This window comes from Ambystoma mexicanum, chromosome 4p, assembly GCF_040938575.1.
Source record: "Ambystoma mexicanum isolate Mex_15411 chromosome 4p, UKY_AmexF1_1, whole genome shotgun sequence".
NCBI lineage: Eukaryota > Metazoa > Chordata > Amphibia > Caudata > Ambystomatidae > Ambystoma > Ambystoma mexicanum.
In genome coordinates this window covers 103,719,123-103,738,988 of record NC_090927.1, presented here as the reverse complement: position 1 = coordinate 103,738,988, position 19,866 = coordinate 103,719,123, and the positions used below count along the sequence as shown (strand labels likewise).

The window sequence follows — 19,866 nt, the reverse complement described above, 5'->3', positions numbered from 1 at the left end:
GGACATTTCTCCCCCGTACAGACGGCAGAAAAGCCTTCAGTGCCAGTCTGATGGCTCTCAGCTCCAACAGGTTGATATGTAGTCTGGACTCCGATGGAGACCAACGACCGCTGATGGTCAAGTCGTTTACAATGGCTCCCCACCCTGTGAGTGAGGCATCCGTGACTACTGTTATCTCCGGCCATGGTTGCCAAAACAGTTCTCCTTTCAAAATGTTTTCCCGACAGGCCCACCACTCAAGGTCTCGAGCCACTCTGACCGGGATCTGAAGGAGATCTGTCATTCTTCCTGACAACTGTGACCACGGAGTTCTTGGTGCCCACTGAAGAGATCTCATCCTCAGGCGAGCCTCTGTCACAAGGAATATGCAGGATGCCATGAGGCCTAGCAACCTCAAAAAGGCATTTTGAAATCTGGTGACCATCTGCAGAATATCTTGAGCCCTCACCTCTGGTGGCGAGGCTTTTCCCAGGGAAGTGTCCAGGACTGCTCCAATGAACTGGAGTCTCTGTGATGGTATCATCTGTGACTTCTTTAAATTGAGGGAGAAGCCCAGCTTGTGAAGGAAGTGGCAGACATAATCTAGTTGGATCTGAACTTGTTCCGAAGATACCGCTCTGATCAACCAGTCGTCCAGGTAGGGGTAGACGTGAATCCCTTCCCTCCTTAGACTTGCAGCCACAACAGACATTAGCTTGGTAAAGACCCTGAGGGCGGAGGTCAGCCCAAATGGCAGAACTCGAAATTGATAATGAGAGTTGCCAATTGCGAACCTCAGGTATTTCCTGTGCTTGAGATGAATTGGCACATGGAAATAAGCATCCTGAAGGTCCAGAGATACCAGCCAGTCCTGAAGGATCTGAGAAAGAGTTACCATCTTGAACTTGTCCTTCCTGAGGAACTTGTTCAAGTCTCCTAAGTCCAAGATGGGTCTCAGTCCTCCGTCCTTTTTCAGTACCATGAAGTAGGGGGAGTACCAACCCTTGTTCCTTTCCGCTACAGGTACCGGTTCTATGGCACCTTTCTCTAGCAGGTCTAGAATGTCCTGCAGGAGGAGCAGATCTGGAAACTTCAAAGAGTTGTTCCCCGGTGGATGGCTGAGGGGTGCGTAGGAAAGGCAGGCAGTAACCTTGGGCCACTGTCTCCAGAGCCCAAGCATCTGACGTAATAGCCTGCTATTCCGTCAGATGGTGAGTTAACCTGCCCCCTACAGGTGTTTTGTGAGGGGAGACCTCAGAGCAGTTTGGGAGCGGCTGATGCAGATGCCGAAGGTAAAGCGGCTCCTGCTGATGCGGCTTTCTTTCCTCTACCCTGTCCACCACGGGTAAATTTTCCTTGGCCTCTTTGAGCCGGCCGTCCTCTGCCTCTTCCGTATGTGGAATAATAGCGAAAGGACCTTCCTCTCCAAGAGGATCCTGAGGGACGAAAAGTAGTCTGACGGATTGCAGCTCCTAATGATTTTGCTGCTTCTTTGGATGTTTGCAGTTTTTCCAGACGGTCAACCGCCTTTTTACCGAAAAGGGAAGAGCCGTCAAAGGGCATATTCAAAAGTCTGGCCTGTACGTCTGAAGCAAAGCCAGACTTTCGTAACCATGCATGCCTGCGAATTGTGGTACTTGCCACCATGGCCCTGCTGATACTGTCAGCAGAATCAATGCCAGTTTGAAGGGACTCGCACATTGCATCTTTACCATCTCTGATGATATTTAAAAATGTGTCCCTTTCTTCTCCTTCCTGGAGGCAGTCAGCCGCTGATGAAGCACACTCCCAAAGAGTGTGGCTGAACCTAGCGAGCTTACAAGTAGCATTAATAGATTTCAATGCCATGCTACAAGCAGAAAAGACTTTTAGCCATCGCATCATATTTTTTGTCATCCCTGACCTGTGGAGCAGTGAGGTATGCAGATGTACTGCCTGATGAAGTTGCTGCTTGGACCACAAGACTCTCTGGAGTAGGGTGCTTCGATAGGTATTCAGGGTCAGCAGCAGATACCCTATATTTTCTTGACAACTTATTAACTGCAGGGACAACTTCAGGAGTTTCCCAGTTAGTTAAAATCTTTTTGTAAAGCAGAATGAAAGGGAACCTCAGGATCCTCCTGTGGACCTTTATCCAGAATATCTGTCAGAGGTCATCCTGTTGAAAAACAGGTGAAGGCGCAGACCAACCCATGAACTCCATAATTCTTGACATTAGGGTTCTATAAGGGGTTTCAGCATGTTCCCTTGGGCCTGGTTTGACAAATTCCACTTCTGGGGAAGGGTCTAGGCCACTTGCTTCCTGTAATACATCCTGGAGGTCTTTCAACCTTCTTTCCTCAGAGGCAAAAGTCTCTGGTTCAGGTGATGTGGTCCTCTGCAGCCCAAAATGCCTTTCTTGATCAGAATCTTCCCTTTCTTCATAAATTGAAGTTAAGGGGGGATGCTCTGGCCTGTGAAATGGTATAAAACCCATCTCTAAAGCAGAGGGAGCCATCATCAGTGGCCTTGAAAAGGTCGATGTCGTCGACGCCGATGTAAAAATCCTCGAAGGCGCCGACAAAGACGCCGAGAAAACTGGAAGAGGCCTCGAAGAACTCGAGAGGATCGGAATCCTGCTCGAGGATGTCGACGACGTTCGACGTCGTATCGGAGGCTCTTGGTGTAACCGTTGGCTGTGGAGTAGCCGTGGGTTTTTCTTTGATCGGCGTCAATGTCGGCATCGACTCGATCGACGGATGCGTCGAAGAAGCCTTCGATAACGGCGTCGATGGCGCCGATCTATGCTTTGAGGGGACTTTCGCCGATGGCGTCGAAGATGCTTTGTTTCCCGATGGCCTGTGGCGCTTTCGGGTAGACTGTCGCCGGGTGCTTCGACTGGCGGCGTTTAGATTTTCTGGGCTTTTCACCCGGGGTATCACCCTCAGCTGTCTTCGAGGGGGTCCAGGCCACTTTCTCGAAGACGCTTAGCATCTTTTTTCTGAATTCCTCCCACTCAGCCTGAGAACTGTGTTTTGTGGGGCAAGGTACTTTTTCAGAGGAATTTGAAGAAGACGATGAAGGGGGTCTCTTTTTCAAGTGTCTAGATGTCGACGAGTGGTGGGAGCCACTTCGAGACCTAGAACGATAGTGTTTGACAGTGAGGAGACGAATGTCTCGACTCTGCCTCGGAAACTGTCGAGGAAGTTTTAACTGACCTACCTCTCTCGAGCTTCCCCTTACGCTCCTTCAAGGCTTTCGCCGTCATGGACAAGCATTCCTCACACTCCAAACACTGGTGCTCGACTCCCAGACACCACAAACCGATCCTGTGAGGATCCGTCAACGACATTTTCTTCCCACAGTCTCGACATTTTTTGAAGCCGGACCGAGGAGTCGTCGGTTCGGAGGAGGAAGCCATCGAGTACGAGTCGGTATTCGAGGAATAATGAAGTATATTTCGACTGATATTCCGAGGCACACGAAGCGCAGAAAAACAGAACTGAGCAACGGACGCTGCGCGTGGCTATTTATGGACATGATGACGTCGGCGTCGATACGGTGGCTGTCGAGGAACACCTACTCGACGGACGTCGACGTGCAGCGCCCTCTACTGGGAAAAAAAGTTTTCCGAGGCCAGCAAGCTGGAGATACAATTATCATAGATAAGGAATACGTCGGAGGACACAATCCCTTCGAAAGGAATGTTTCCAACCTCCTTTTCGTTAATAAAACTATATACACACAAAGACATGGCACCATTGCGTCAAGTCTTACTTCTAATCCCTTACACTCCTAATGCTTTAAATGTCAAATATGTGTCGTAATGTTTATAGATTGTCCCAAATGCAGAGTTACATTCACATAGTTGTGTTTGTTCTGCATCAGTTAGCCTGGGGAGCCAAACGTAGCTCCTGGTAACTTCTAGGCTATAAACAGGCACTAAATATCTTCCAGCGCCCCTCAATTTTGAACTCTGCCATCCATGAACCCTCATGTCCTCCCTGTACTTTTGATGTGTTGGCACATGGAAGTCCAGTGACACCAGCCAGTCCTGCACTTTGAGGTGATCATCTCTTATTAGGTACACATTCATACGGATGGATTAATGATGGAGCACATTAAAGTTTTATTTGGTACCAAAAGAGTAGTACTAGTCTTACCCTCTCTGGGGTGCGCACCACATCCACGATGCCCTTTTCATCAGACATTGCTAAAACTCCAACAGGAGAGTTTGTAGGGGTGCAGGGGTAAGAGGATGTGACTGAAGGTTGTCACATGGACAAAATCGAGGAAAGAGCCCTGTGGCATGACCTGTACAGCCCAAGTATTGGGAAGTACGGCGCTGCCACTCTGATGTACTCAGACCTTTTGAGCAAAATGGGTAAAACAGATTCAAAGTGATGCTGGACAAAGGGTGGCAGATGGGATGGTTGCTATGGCAATGCTGTCTGTGTGCACACAGTGTCTGCCCTGATGGGGAAAACACTGGTGAGCTTATTTGCCAGGCCGCACTTGACTCCTGCCACATTAGGAAAAAGATGGAAAGTTCATAAATTAACGCTGCCTAGAGGAAGCAGGTTGAACTGCTAAAGCTAGGTACTTGGCTGTTGAGGCTTTAAACTTCTCCATTCACTCATCAGCCTTGGACCATAAAGGTGGTCACCATCGAATAGCATGTCAAGCACCTTGGCCTGGGCGTTTGGGTGAACAAAAACGCAGATGTTCTCATCCAATAGTGTCAATGCAGGACAGAAGAACAAGTTACTTACCTTACCTGGTAACGTTCTTTCGATGGGATGTTCCTCCGACGTATTCCACGACAGGTAGTGACCACATCTGTGCTTCTGAAAATTTCGGCAGAGGGCGTCCTGCGTCGATCCGTCGAGGGTAGGCGTCACTGGATGTTATATATAGGATGCACGGCGCCCATATGCCTCTGTTGTAGTTTTTTCCCCAGAACGTGTGGCACCAATCTCCTGCCAGTATGACTGCAGAAAACCTTGCGGAAACGTAAGCTGCAATTGCATAAGAAATTCTGTAGAGGGGCAGTCTGGGAGGGTTCGATGTAGAATATGTCGGGGGAACACCCCATCGATAGAATGTTACCAGATAAGGTAACTAACTTGTTCTTCGAGGGGAATGTGTCCTCCGACGTATTCCACATCTATGACAGACTACCAAAGCAGTACCAACTTATGGAGGTGGGAAAGAATTTACAAATTTAGAATATTAGAATGCCCAATCAAATGGCTGAATATAGGACTGCCTTACCAAAAGCCAAATCCTTACCATGGATGGAGTCCAAGGAATAATGTCTCAAAAAGGTATGGACAGAGGGCCATGGGTCTGCTTCGCAAATATTGCAAATAGGAACACCCCTCTGTAGCAGTGGAGGCAGCCACATCCCTAGTAGAGTGAGCCCGTAAGCCTACCGGAGGGTCCTTTTCCGCCAAACGGTAACACTCAAAGATTGTCGAAATGATCCATCTGGACAAGGTCTGTTCGGAAACAGCCTGAGCCAAGCACCTTCCAGCATAACCAACAAAGAGCTGATCATTCACTCTGACCCGGGACATCCGTGAGAAATACAAACTCAAAGCTCTCCTAGGGTCCAACCTATGGAGCCTCGCCTCTTCCATGCCAGGATGTGGAGGGGGATAAAACGCCGGAAGAATCACATTCTGGCTCAAATGGAATTCCGACACAACCTTCGGAAGTAAAGAAGGCTGTACCCGCAGGACAACCTTGTCCTTATGGAAAACAGTAAAAAGTGTGGCTTGGCAGAAAGTGCCTGCAACTCGCTCATTCTGCGAGCGGAAGTAACCGCAACCAAAAACACAGTTTTAAAGGACAACAGTTGCAACAGACAAGAATGTAAGGGCTCAAACGGAGCTCCCATTAGGAACTTTAAAACAAAATTCAAATCCCATCCTGGCACCTGGAAAAGCGACGGTGGAAACACGTTAGTTAGCCCTTTTAGAAACTGAGAAATCAAAGGAATCCTAAAATAAGAACATTCCTCAGACGAGCGCTTAAATATGGACAGCGCCGCCAGGTAACCTTTAATGGTACCCACTTGCAGGCCCTTGTGAGCTAAGGAAAGCAAAAAAGACAAAACCAAAGAAATGGAACATTGGAAAGGATCCACATTCTGTACCCTGCACCAGTCACAGAACTTTCTCCAACAGCAACGGTACAGGGATTTTGTTGCAGGCCTTCTGGCTGAAAGCAACACCATCATCACGTCTTCGGGGAGGTCACAATCCTTATACCTCAACCTTTCAGATACCAAGCATAAAGGCTGAGAGACTTGAAGTCTGGATGGAGAACCCGGCCCCCCTCCCATGTGACCAGATCATCTCGATAGGGAAGTTTAGTTTAGGAAGACGGCGTGGAGGGCAGATGGACATGTCTCGAAGGTCCGGGTACCATGCTCTCCTGGCCCAGGCCGGAGCAATGAGGATCATTCGGGAACCGAACCTCCGAAACCTCAACACTTGCGGAATGACGGGGACTGGAGGAAACGCGTACAGCAGTGGGAAGGACCACTCCACTACGAACGCTTCCCCTAAGGCTCCTCTTGGAGGAAATTCCCGTGAGCGGAATCTCTCGCACTTCCTGTTGACACTGGTGGCGAAGAGATCCACTTGTGGGGTTCCCCAAAGGGCGAAGATCACCAAAGAACTTCCTGAGCCAGCTCCCACTTGTGAGAGACCGTGCTCTGCCTGCTCAGAGCGTCCGCCGCCACGTTTGTCTGCGGCCAGATGAACTGCAGAGATCGAAATTTCCAGAACCAGAGTGACCCTGCCCCCCCCCCTTTTTTTGTTGACGTAGTGCATGACCACTGTATTGTCCGTCATAATCAGGACATTCTTCCCTCGCACAGATGGCAGAAAAGCCTTCAGGGCTAGCCTGACGGCACTCAGCTCTAACAAATTGATGTGGAGTCTGGACTCCGAAGGAGACCAATGACCGCTGGCTGTCAACTCGTTGGCATGAGCTCCAATATCCGGTAAGGGATGCGTCCGTCACAATTGTCACCTCCGGCCATGGTTGCCAAAATGGTGCATCCTTCATCAGATTGCCTTCGACAGCCCACCATCCTGGGCGACCGAGGTCGGAATATGAACGGGATCTGACATCCTGCTGGAGAACTGCAAGCACTGCATCTGGAGAGCCCACTGCAGAGGAACTCGAACGCTGGGAGACTCTGGGCATTTTGAAACTTGTCCACCATCTGCAGAATGTGATGAGCCCTCACCTGGGGAGGTGAACACTGCCCCAGACATGTGTCGAGCACTGCTCTGATGTATTGGAGCCGCTGGTTAGGTGTCAAATGTGACTTCTTTAAATTGAGGGAGAAAACCAGCTTGTGAAGGGAGTGGCAGGTGACGGACAGATGATTCAGAGCTTGCTCGGGAGAGCGCGCCCTGATCAAATCGTCCAGGTAGGAGTAGACGTGAATCCCCCCTTTCCTGAGATATGCTGCCACCACCACCATCAGCTTGGTGAAGACCCTTAGGGCGGAGATCAATCCGAACGGCAGGATCCGAAACTGAAAATGCGAGCCGGCAACCGCGAACCTCAGGTACTTCCTGTGCTTGGGATGAATCAGCACATGAAAGTAAGCATCCCTGAGGTTGAGAGACACCAACCAATCCTGAAGTTGAAGGGCCTGGCGGACTTGAGAAAGAGTTACCATCTTGAACTTGTCCTTCCTGAGGAGCTTGTTCAACCAATGTAAGTCCAGTATAGGTCCCAATCCCCAGTCTTTTTTCGGGATCAGAAAATAAGGGGAATACCATCCCTTGTTCCTCTCCGTTACAGGCACCAGATCTATGGCGACTATCTCCAGCAGGGATAGGATTTCCTGCGCAAGGAGCGGATCTGGACGCTTCAAAGAGCTTCCCCGGTGGATTGTCGTGAGGCCTCTGCCGGAAGGGAAAACAGTAGCTGTGGGCTATGATCTCTAGAACACACACATCTAAAGTAATGGCCCGCCATTCTCCAAGATGCTGCGCAAGTCTGCGGCAAACCATGGGACATGGCCTCATGACTGAGCGGGCGCGGTTGTGGCAGTTCCTGAGGGCAAAGAGGCAACTGCTCGAGCGGCTTTGGCACCCCGAGTACCTTGCTTTCCACCCCGGGTACTCCTACGGTGGCCCCTTTAACTGGCAGCTCCTCTCGATCTACCAAAGGATGAGTAGTACCGAAAGGAACCCCCCCTCCATTGCTGTCCCCTAGTACAAAAAGGCAGAGATTGACGTACTGCAGCGTTCAAAGACTTTGTTGCAGCTTTGGAGGTCTGCAACCTCTCAAGGCTCTCGTCAGCCTTGCTGCCAAACAGATGAACTCCATCAAACGGCATGTTCAGAAGCCGGGATTGCACATCAGGAGCAAACCCCGACTTCCGCAACCACGCAAACCTGCGTATCACAGTGCTCGCAGCCATGGACCTGCTGACACAGTCTGCCGTGTCCAAACCCAACTGAATGGATTCGCACATGGCATCCTTGCTGTCTTGCACGAGTGCTAGAAAACCATCCCGTTCTTCCCCTTCGGGAATATGCTCAGCCGCCAGAGATGCACAGTTCCGCAGAGTGGGAGTGAATCTCACCAAGGCACAAGTGGAGTTGGCTGACTTCAACGCCATACCGCCCCACCCCCCGATGAAAATACCTTCTTCGCCCAACCATCAAAGCGGTTATCGTCCCCATCAGGAGGGATGGTAGGGTACACAGCCTGCTTCGAAGGGGCCGTAGCCGCCTGCACCACCAAACATGTCCGTCAGATCATCCTGATCAAAATCAACAGGTGGAGCAGACCACCCCAAGTATTCAGTCACCCTTGACATGAGACACCTATAGGAGGATTCGGCATGCGTCCCAGGCTCAGGCCTGCCAAACTCCACCTCCGGAGAGGTGTCGAGGCCACTGGTGTCATGCAAGGACTGACGGAGTTCCTCCATCTGACTGTGCCCCGACAAAAGGTCATCAGGGACATCCGGAGGCACAGCCATCTCCCCATCATACCCTTCCTCCACCTCTGAAATATACTCCAAAGGTTGCAAGAAATCCAACCTGGGAGGAGGAACAGAGTAGGGCTCAAAAACAGGCCTCACTGACTTACCTTCCTCAGAGTTTCCACAGCCCTCCAGGACACCTCTGGCAAATCCTCCACAAACGGCATTGAGGGCGCTGACAACTTCTTCGAGGGCGGAACCCCAAAAGAGTCCCTCGGCGGAAACGCGTCAACGCCTTCTTCGAAGGCTTCACAGGTTCCGACCGTCTCGATGGTGTCGAGGACCAGGACCTGGACTTGGCACGGCTATGGCGATCTCCCTTGTCCGAGTGGGACCTAGACTGTGCCCGATGATCGCGCCAACATCCCGAGCTCGAAGGTGTGTGAGTGGTGGACCGAGCCCATTCCCTGCCGGCTTCTTTCGAAGGCGCAGACGGAACTGCGCCTTGCAATTTGAAAATCGCCATCATCTGCTGGTGGAATGCATCCCATTCGGCCAGCGACAAAGACTTGGTGGGACAAGTCAACCGTCTGGCGGAGTCGTCCTCCACCGAGGACGGGGAAGGCGACCGGTGACGGCGCTTCCTAGAATGCCTCGAGTAGGCAAAGGAATGGTAGGAACCACTCTTAGACCGAGACCCCCTGGATTTTCACCGACGCGGAAGTCGCCCCTCGAGTCATCGGTCGAAAGCCCAGCGGACTTCGATTTATGGGGCTTAGACACCCTACCTACCTTCAATTTCTTCTTACGTTCCTGCAAGGCCTTAGACGTCAGGGACTGGCAATCCTTGCAGTCGTCAGAGGCATGGCTTTCGCCGAGGCACCAGAGGCAGATGTCATGCGGATCCGTGATGGACATCTTCGAACCGCAGTCCCGACATTTTTTAAAGCGTGACTTCGCATCGCTATCGAAGAGAAGAATCGAGCGTGCCGAGATTCCGAAGCAAACACGTTTGTGGAAAAAACAGAACCGAGGCTAGGGGCACCGTGCGTCCTATATATAACATCCGGTGACGCTGACCCTCGACGGAGGCCCTCGAGGGACAACGGATCGACGTCATCGATGCAGGACGCCCTCTGCCGAAATTTTCCGAAGCAGCACAGCTGTGGTCATTACCTGTCATAGACGTGGAATACGTTGGAGGACACAATCCCCTCGAAACGGACACGCAGCCTCCTTATAATTGACCATAGTAAAGCCTTCCTTCTGTTCTGGCACAAGGGAATTCTTTGAAGCCTCAGATTGTATTCCACAAGGTGCAGGAGTACCTGGCTAGGGCACAGGTGGCATTCCCTGCTCTCAAAGACAGGCTGCCTGAAGCCAACACTTTTGAAACAAAGGCATTCAACCTTTTGCTTTCCCAGTCTAGGACAAGCTCAAGAAAGTGTGACTAATCTGCAGTGGAGGCATGCCCACTCAGGCTTTCGGGCATAGGGTGCATGGATAAAAACCCATGATCTGTAGGAGCCGGACAGTGGTGTTTGGCAAGGTCTTGAGCAAGAGTCTGTACAGCCTTGAAAAAGAATCACCAAATGAAGACAGAAGCGTTTCCCACGGGGGACCTTGATCAAGGATGTCTCCAGTTAAAAGCGACTAACAAAGTAATGCAAACTAACTTAAAGCATGCTTTTTGTTCCAAACAAATGTCTGACTTACAAGGCAGCACAGCTATATACACTATCAACGCAAGACAGTCAGTCTCATTAGGAATCATCAGTTTAGCATAGTCCGACATACTTGTGGTTGCACCATTGTATCATCTTTGGCAACAAGATCATTGATGCAGAAGGAAGAAAAGTGCTGCTCAGATGTGTTGCTGGGTGAGCAAGAAGGCTTGCAGTGATTTTTCTCCATCGCTCAGTCTCAGCAACACTGGTCTTCGTGTGAGACGGGTACTTTCAAGGAGTGTTTTCTGCCCTGATGGGCAAAAGTGTAGTTTTGTGGAATGGTACCGGAGGGCCTTGGGAGTCCATGGATTGGCCTGGCCCACTGTCCTCCCCAAAGGGCTCCTTTCCGGGCAATAAAAAGGTACACGATGTGCAGATCAGACACCTACATCTGCTGTCCACAAAAAGCTGCAGGGCTTGAAGCTCAACTTCAGGAGAAAAAGATTCCTTCCTGAGCACATTAAAAAGGAACTGAGGTCATGAAACGCTGCTAGCTCCATATACATTGTCCCAGAATTCTGGTCTAAGGTGCATTTCCCTGTGGGGCCCCAAGAGGAGGGGCAGCGACAACCTGTAGGAGTCCTGAGCCAGGGATACTACACCTTACCGCATATATGTGCGAACGAGAACCCAGGGAGGAAAGGTGGGTTGACCCTCATGAGGACCTATAGCAGATCCCTGAATGTGCAGAATGGCCCCATCGAGGGGGGAAGGGGGGTAGTAGACCTTTCCCCCATTGGCCAGACCCGCCAGTGGGGGGGGGTCGTCGTCGTTTGGTTGAACCAGGTTAAATAAACAGTCACAGCCTCATGTCATTTATATAACAGTAGATAGAAAAGAAAACCCATCCGCTCCTCGGTATGTCCGAGGAATTTGACATTTACATTGCCCCTAATTCGGGTGCTACACAAACCTTTCAAAGTCCTCCTTACATTTCCTCTCTTTGGTTTACCCTCTTTAACCCCAGTGGGATCACTTGGGGGACAACCCCATTCAAAGTTGATAACTAAATAAATCTCAGTGGGACCACTGGTGAGCAAGATCATTTACATTTGATAAATAAATACTTATTTCTTTGTTGTAGACCCCTCCCGGGCAACTGCAGGATACCACATTACGCACAATAGACAGCACAGACAACAAACACACCGCACCCCGATGCACTGAGGGAAAAGATCCCCAACGAGAGCAACACCGTTCTCCAGGCAGGTACTGGCAATTACAGCAATACTTGCTGCAGCAACCGTGCTTAGCGTAACCCCAGCTTAGGTTCTCAGCAGGGTTTGATCTAAGTAGGAATTTCCGGTGGAGTGCCTTGACCTCACTCTTTCCTGACCAGACTCCACGCACTAGTTTCCCTCCCCACTTAGCGGAAAATGTAGGGAGGCCTGATGAGGCTCCCGTACCTATGGGGGTCTCTCTCTTTCCCCTCTCTGCCTTGGCGGCTTGCCACCTCCCACACCTCTCTGAGGGCGTGCCCGATAGCCAAATAGCAAACGAGACAAAACCCTGCGGAATGTCCCTTCTCTGAACTCTGCTTACTTGTGCACACAGCTGGCTGTCATAGGGGACCAACCCTGCTATCACATATTCCAATACACTCCCCTGCATTTTACTTCCTCACGTTGTGAAGAGAAATGACAGTGCAGCCAGTGCTCTAGATAGGATTTTGATGTGGGAGTATTTTACCTCTATTTTTAGAATTGGAAATCCAATTTCAAGAGAGTAAAATTGAGTTTTCTTCTTTGCAAGAGACCAATAAGTATTTTCATCCTCCCAATGTGTGCATACATTTCATATTGTGTATAACATGTCAGTAACAAAAGAGTACATCCTATTGCTGCTATTTCGTGAGTTGCAGTCTCACTTGCTGTAAATACTCTCTCTCGTTTACCCCATTTCCTTCTCAATTTCCTCTCCTGCGTGAATCCCTCTTGTTTGCTTTCTTGTTAGTACTCTAGCTCTCTACGATCTAGATTTTCCCATTATGGTCTGTCTCCAGTTCATGATCTTTTTCCTTTGTCACATGTCATTCGCCTGCACCTCTTCTCACTTTTTCAATTTCCATCTCTCCAATCAGCTGTTGGTTTTTCCCGATTGTCCTGTGTCTCAATTTCTGATTTGCTTCCAATACTCGCACCTATTGAGAACCTGTTTTGTGTGACCCTTACTTCAATTTCCTTACTCTCATCTTTCTTCCTCCTGTAGCTCCTTGGTCTCTCTCCCTCTGTTCTTGCAGTACCTCTTGACTGTTACGTTCACCGTCATCTCTGCCGCCACTCTGCCACCTTTAGTGCCATGTAAATCTCTTTACGTTCCGAGATACCCTTCCTCTGGCTGTAGCCATAGCAATACTAAATCCTACTGTTTCCATGTAAGACGGTTCCACTTGAAAACGGAAAGTCCTTTTAAATGTGAGGAAACCTGTTTTTTGTGAATTTGGCTACATAATACAGTTTAGATTATTTCCCAGTCCTATATCAGAGGAAACATCCCAACACCAGCAGTTTGCTGGTGTTCCATAGTGAACACAGCAACCCAACAATATTAACATCTTTTAAAAAAACAATTGTTGCATTGATTCTTCTTTATGATTAATGCAAAGGAGTGGTGGGGGCAAGGGGTTTGGATGTAATGCCGCAGGTCATTGGACAGTGGTATTCCTGTTTTTATGAGTGGACATTAAACGCTTCATGAACAATCGCAAGTAACGTGGTCCATTTCTGATTTGACCATTCTGCTCATGTTACTGCCACCGTCTCTTCACAGCTTGCAGCTGAGACTCTAAAATGGACTTTAAGTGGGAGACTAGGCCATAGGGTCATCCGTGCTGTGCCTTTGTTAGCAGAGTATTAAGTCTCTGCCACAGTGCAGCAGTGGAATTCACTTTGGGCTCTCCATTCTACCCCAAATGCAAAGTAGCCTTGCAAACATGGGCCCTTTCAGAGGGGCTTGTTTATGCACTTTAAGATGATCATGATTCCACACACTTCATGCAGTGTAGATTGGAGTCTGCCCTAGATAATGGCATCTTCACACTGGGCCAATACTTACATAAAATAGTCTAGTCACAGCCATGGACAATGAAATATCAGCTGCCCATTGCCTCAGATCTTGAAAAGGGGGCCTAGTCCGCCGGAATTGCTCCCTTGTCTGCAACCTCCAGTAAATACATACATTTTGAAGAGTCCTGGCACACAGAGGCAGTGCTTTCTGCATTGCAGCCCCTACAGTGTATGGGGCACTTCAGAAATCTTGTAAAGGACTGCTGCAGTGCCATTGATTGGATAAAATATGGAATTCATTCACACAACTGCTATGAATAGCTGCGTAAATGGTATGCAGTAAAAAATGAAATCGTATTAACCTATTTAAAGTGCGTGAAAAGGCATCATATGCCCCTTATCTGGAAGGCTGAGTGCAGCCAATGATTTAATGGCCCAACAATATACTTCTCTTTCAATAGTACCGCACTATGCAGCCCGCTCTGTAAACATTTCCACTCCTATCTCAAGTCACGGAGAGGAGAAAACAAATTTGAGTCAGCTACCGACAGTCCCTCATGAATGGCGCGCACACACGGGCACTATCAGCTTGCGTTGGGCTGTCCCCCTCACACGTTTGCTCGCTACCTCAACCCTGGAGGGAAGAGTGCGAGCCAGCCCAGCAACACAGCGAAACTCTCTACACCGGAGGGCCTGGCCGCCCTGCGTGTTCCTGACCCCTGCTCCTCTCAGCGCAGCTATATGAAATCCCTGGTTCATGTCCACCTGTCACCAAGACACGGCGAACCAGTGACAGGATTTGTTTTGAAATCATCTCATCCACCCCCTCACTCCCCCTGCAGGCGGGCCATACCAAGTCCCCCAGGATCCCAGCACTTCCGGCCATAGCATGGCATTTACAAATTCCACTTAACACTATCCTGCTGCTGTGGAAGGTGCTTAGCTCGGGAGTCAGTCTGGAAACATTCTTTTGGAGTTTGAGAGTTTTTGTAAATGTAAGTCAGGTTTCTGAATGTATTTACAGCACATTTCTCCTGCTTCGAAAGTGCCTAGTCTGGTATCTGCTTTGCAGCAAATTAAATTATTTTACACAGGGTGTAATGCAATACTGTTGCATTTTAAAATCACAGGTCTTCTATGTGTATGAGCTGCCCAGATCAGTTTCTCTTGTTTGCGAGTCTGTAATTTAGAGTCAATTCATTGTTTCACTCCAATTTTGTCCAAAGACTGTCCTGGAATATACTAAAATTGCTCTATCCAGATCTTGCCCCAACACCTACAACCCAATCTGCCATACACTTTTCCTCCTCTTACCTTAGCCTCCTGCTAATTTTTTGTTCCATTTCAGCGCTGTACAGAGTGTAGGTTGTACATTAAACAGTCCTTGTCCAAAGGTTGTGTGCACGGTTATCCTAACTTAACACCTGCAGTTCAGGAAGTGGTTATAAAGGGGTGGTATAGAAGCAGATTGTTTCCAGTGGAGCCCTGCGACAGCCTACGAGGGAGTCTCCATAGTGCCACAGGAATCCCCATCGGTTTGCTGGCAGGGCCCAATGACTGCTCAGACAGCAGCCTCAGTTGTATTCAGTAGGGAACACACATAATGAAGGCCACCCTAAAACAGAAGGGTCTCGAGGGTCACCCACTTATCCCTACCATACAAAACTGCCATTCATGACCATGTCTCTCCCCGGTGCAGACCATGTGCTTAAATGGATAGCCTGCAGCCTCAGCCACTTTCCCAACTGCTCACCCGCCGTGTGTAAGTGGCCTTACAGTGCTAAAAACGCTACAGACGCAAAAAAGGTTTCATGCGTCTTCACCACGGGCATTTCACATGTCATTTTAAACATGTAGTTTTCACATTCGCCAGGTTTCACTTATGTTCCCTCCAAGCCCCCATTTAACCCAACCCCACCACCTCGCAATCCCCTAGGCTCAATAAACACACATGTAGTAAAAGATCTGCGAGTGTAACATGCCCGAAATGAAAACTTGGCAAAAAGAAATGCAGCCTTCTGTTTCGACCGCCATATCAGCCCCCCAGAACAGCTCCCTGAACATGAGGCCCGGCCTGTGCAGTGACTACCCAAAAAAATGTATCCCAATATATAGTCAGACTATTGCCTCTCGAAGCATCCACTCCTCAGTATGCGGCCATGCAAATCTGGCACTTCAAAATTTGGCTCACGTGCCAGATTTCTCTGCCAGTCTGTGTCCGCTTCAGTCCCCTTGTACATATGTGACAGCTCATAGTGGACAGCCAGCCAGGTGGGCATTCCTGCACTCATCTTTGGGGTCTGTCAGGTTAAGTTAATACCCAATGGACAAACAAGACGCCATCCAAGGGTAAACAAGAGAACATCAAGCCCCATCACGCACAACACACTAATTTCAGTATTTCCCCTCCAAGTGCAAGAAACTAATCGGCCTCATTACAAGTTGGGCGGTAAAAAATCAGTAGTAATGTGCGGTTAATACCGTTACCACACCACCCAACTTGGTTGAGCGGAGATGTGGAGGATTCACTTAATCCACCACCCTTCCACCCCAAAAGATGGCATAATCGGCAGTATTATCGCGGGTGGCAATTCTGTCAAAATCTCCATGGACTCCAATTAATGGGGACTAACATTGCCTTCCACCACTTGTAATCGGTTGGTAATTCCACCAGACGAAGTGGCAGTAACAGTAATTCTGTTTGGTGGTATAGCGGCGGATTTGCAGCAAAGATACCAAACCCGTAATGAGGCCCATATGGTTGTTTGCAGATGCATTAAGACTCTTTTCTGATCAGCAATTTGATTATTCTACACTCATACAAGCAGAAAACTATCAAATTCAATCCCTCCCATTCCCTTTACCTGTAAACAACTTTCAAGGCTTTACATTTTTCTCCCACTTTATCCTTCATTGCTGGCCTTTTCTTTTCACTCGCAGTGCAAGGTTGGTAGCCCTACCACGAGCACACTAATCTTCAAGCAAGCTGTTAGTCCATATGGTGACTGGCGCTGTATTAAAAGGTACAAAAACTCAATTGATTTCGGGTGGGCCAGGGAGCATTGTTGGCTCAGGCTGACTCCCCAATATGGCCAAGTCACCAGGAGTCTTTTCTGTACATTTGCTCCGGTTGATTGCTGCCCAAAGACTAAACTCACTACGACTTTAACAAGCTTTTTCTTATTTATACCTATATATGTCCTGGCATTGATCTCGGCATTCATGCCTTCTGATAGCATCATACATGCCAAGCTCCTTCATGTCCCTCAGGCTTCCAAGGAGCAAGTTGTCATTAAAAGTTCAGACGGACGTTGGACTTTCCTGCTTGGGCTCTGCAGGAGTACCTTGTGGTTCGGCAGCTCGACCTCAGTTAGTACTTCCAGCATTCCTGGACTCAATCCGCACACATGCCTTCGTACTGGTCACACCTGCATGCCACTAGAACAGGGGTCTGGATCCGTTGGCTCACCAGATGTTTTGGACTATGATTGCACCCCTCGCCATGGACTACGCTGACTAGGTATGATGGTAGTTTTAGTCCAAAACACATGGAGAGCCAAAGGTAGCAGTCCCCTGAATTCGAGTCTCCAACAGTGGTCCCTCCTCTTCCAGGCACTGGGTGAAGTGACCCCAGAGTTATCAATCTGGCATACAGGTCCCTGCAATACGGTTTAATCATCTGTCTTCTTCTGTAGTTATATCCTAAATTCATGGTGCGAATTCGTTTTTCTGAGGAGGCCCCTCATCACATATGGGGACATGTGTGGGTTGGCACCATTATTACCTAGTAGTATACTTCGGATTTGGTCGGCATAAATGAATTGCCTTGATGGTCCCAGTGGCCATTCAGGGCCTTTTCTGTGTGGGGTGAATCACTATAGCAGTGGGGTCTGGCTTCTGCAGTGGTATAGTGTGTCCCTTTGCGGTTACCAGTGCCATGGGGTTTCTGCCGTTCCGTTTATGTAGAGCTGGGGAAACTCACCCTGGGGTCTAAAAATACTGTCCAAAGTGTCTTACTCTTCACTTCTATCTGAAATGACTTGGAAAGGGTGCACAGATTTGAATGGGAGGGTTGGTAATCTATGGATCCCATCTTGCACACCTCCAGCTAGCTCTTGGCTATAATACAAAGGCTACGGTAGGCTGGCTTTTATGCAGAGCCACCCTCGATGCCTTGGGGGTGGGACCCAGACTCAGGCATGGCAATATGCACAAACATGAGAACAGATTGAAATGTAAAAGCATTAAGTGTTAATGGTGGTTGGGCCAGTGTATGATGCGGTTATGAGCTTTCTTCAAATAAGGCGGAAGATCAGGTATGTCAGGCATCTAATGTAGACCCATTTAGGCATGCTGTATAGTACATGGTCTTGCCAGCCACTTCGAAGAGCTTGTACGCCTCGTAGACCTGGTCACGGTGGAAGTCTAGCCTCATTTTGACTGCTAGCAATGATTGCCAGATTGCTCATTACATATGGAGTTCAGATGAACGCATATGGGCTGAGTGCTCAGATTGGTCGGTCTATGTTCCTCAATTTAGGGTGGGATGGGTATGTTCATGTCTGCAGTGGGATGAAAGCAATGCTTTAGTTCCACTGCCTGCAAAAGCTAGGAGCACTGGAACATAGGATTGTTGCCAGTACAAGCAAAAAGAAGCGATGTGGGACCCAATTACCTCACCAAGCATAGCAATAAAACTTAGATTAGCTCAGTTGGGAGAAAATGGACTATGTCCAGCTTCAGCCATGCCCAGGAAAGAGGCATGCATGCTCTGTACTCCATAAGAACATCCAGGTTTGCAGGGTAACAGGGGGTTTGCATCAGTTTACCTGAAGGAACACGGGGGACAGATGCATCGCTGGAAAAAAAGATGCTTACACTTTGCAGCATTTTGGCAGGTACTAGGATGTATTGTTGGGAAGGCAAGGTGTGCGGTCGTAAGCAAGACATAAGGATATGGGGTAGTTTCACCTGGAATTGTGCAAAGGAACAGTCCTGTCGACAAATGAGGAAACAGTAGAAAACATTGATACCTCTGTTCCCAACATTCAATGCAAAAGTCACTACACTGAAAGTTGGAGAAACGTAGTGGTGCCCATATGGGCTGTGTTTTGTGACGTTGCGCATCTCTGAAGTGATCTAAAACAACGTAATGCCAGCTCTGGAATATACCCATTAAAAGATACGCAGTGAAAAATCAACAGTGACAGAGGAGCATGATGAACTCGCTCATTCACACTAGAATTACTAGTGTAAAGGGCTGGTGATCAACTAAAGAGGTCAGATCTTGCATTTAGAAGAGTCTAGTGAAACAATCACTAGACCTGGAGACGCCTGAAGTGTTTTCAAAACGATTGCATATTATCAGGTGTATAAATTAATTAGATATTCAGATAAATAAAAAATACGAGATTCTCTGCCCACAGATTTTGAAAATTAAGATTGCGATCTCATGGACTGAGACCCTTGCGGCCGAAGCATTTCAGACTTGCGTCCTTCAGGGCGGGTTCTGTGGATACAGGACTTACACATTCATGAGTATTGTTTCCTTTAACAATCTTACTAACAAACTTGGTATCAGAAATGTAGAGCCTCAATGGTACTGTCTGCGGAAGCATACCAGTTTGGTTGACGTGAAGTGTGGCATAGTCTAAGATGGCCATATAAGAATGAGGCCTTTACATAGAAAGAGCTCTGGGTGAACACCTGAGCTAATATTACCGAAAACCTGCAACGTGATAAAATGCGACTCAGGATGGCACTAATGAGGATGGCTGATCATGACAAATAAAATCTACTGTGTTGTAGCATATGCTCTTCCCTATAAACTTGTTCTATGAAATGAACTGTGGTAAAGGAGCCAAGTTCTGTTTTTTTTTTTTTAAAAGAGAATTCCGTAGAAAATCGCAGGAATACCTGTAAAACTAAATATACAATTGCTCTCAGTGCTAAGATGAATTCAGTATAACTGCAAGAAAAACACTGCACTTGGTGTTAAACTAAAGAGTAATTCTCCTTACTTTAATCAAGGTTCAATTAATGCACAATCCCTCGATCATGCTGAAAAGCTGAAGGGATCTCCCCGTTATCAGAAGGGCTGCAAATAAAGTGAGAAATAGGCTTGTATATTCACTGAAGCCATGTGTAGCTGCCTAATTGCCATCTTGCTACGGATAAGATATTCAATCAGTATCTCGTTTTACCTGGAAAA

General features: G+C 48.4%; 1 protein-coding gene across 2 annotated transcripts in view; it reads right to left on the bottom strand.

Annotated features, from left to right (window-relative positions):
- NRBP1 (nuclear receptor binding protein 1) overlaps positions 1–19,866 on the bottom strand; it is a 1,221,009-nt gene that overhangs the window by 411,236 nt on the left and 789,907 nt on the right. The gene's annotated exons all lie outside the window — the stretch shown is intronic.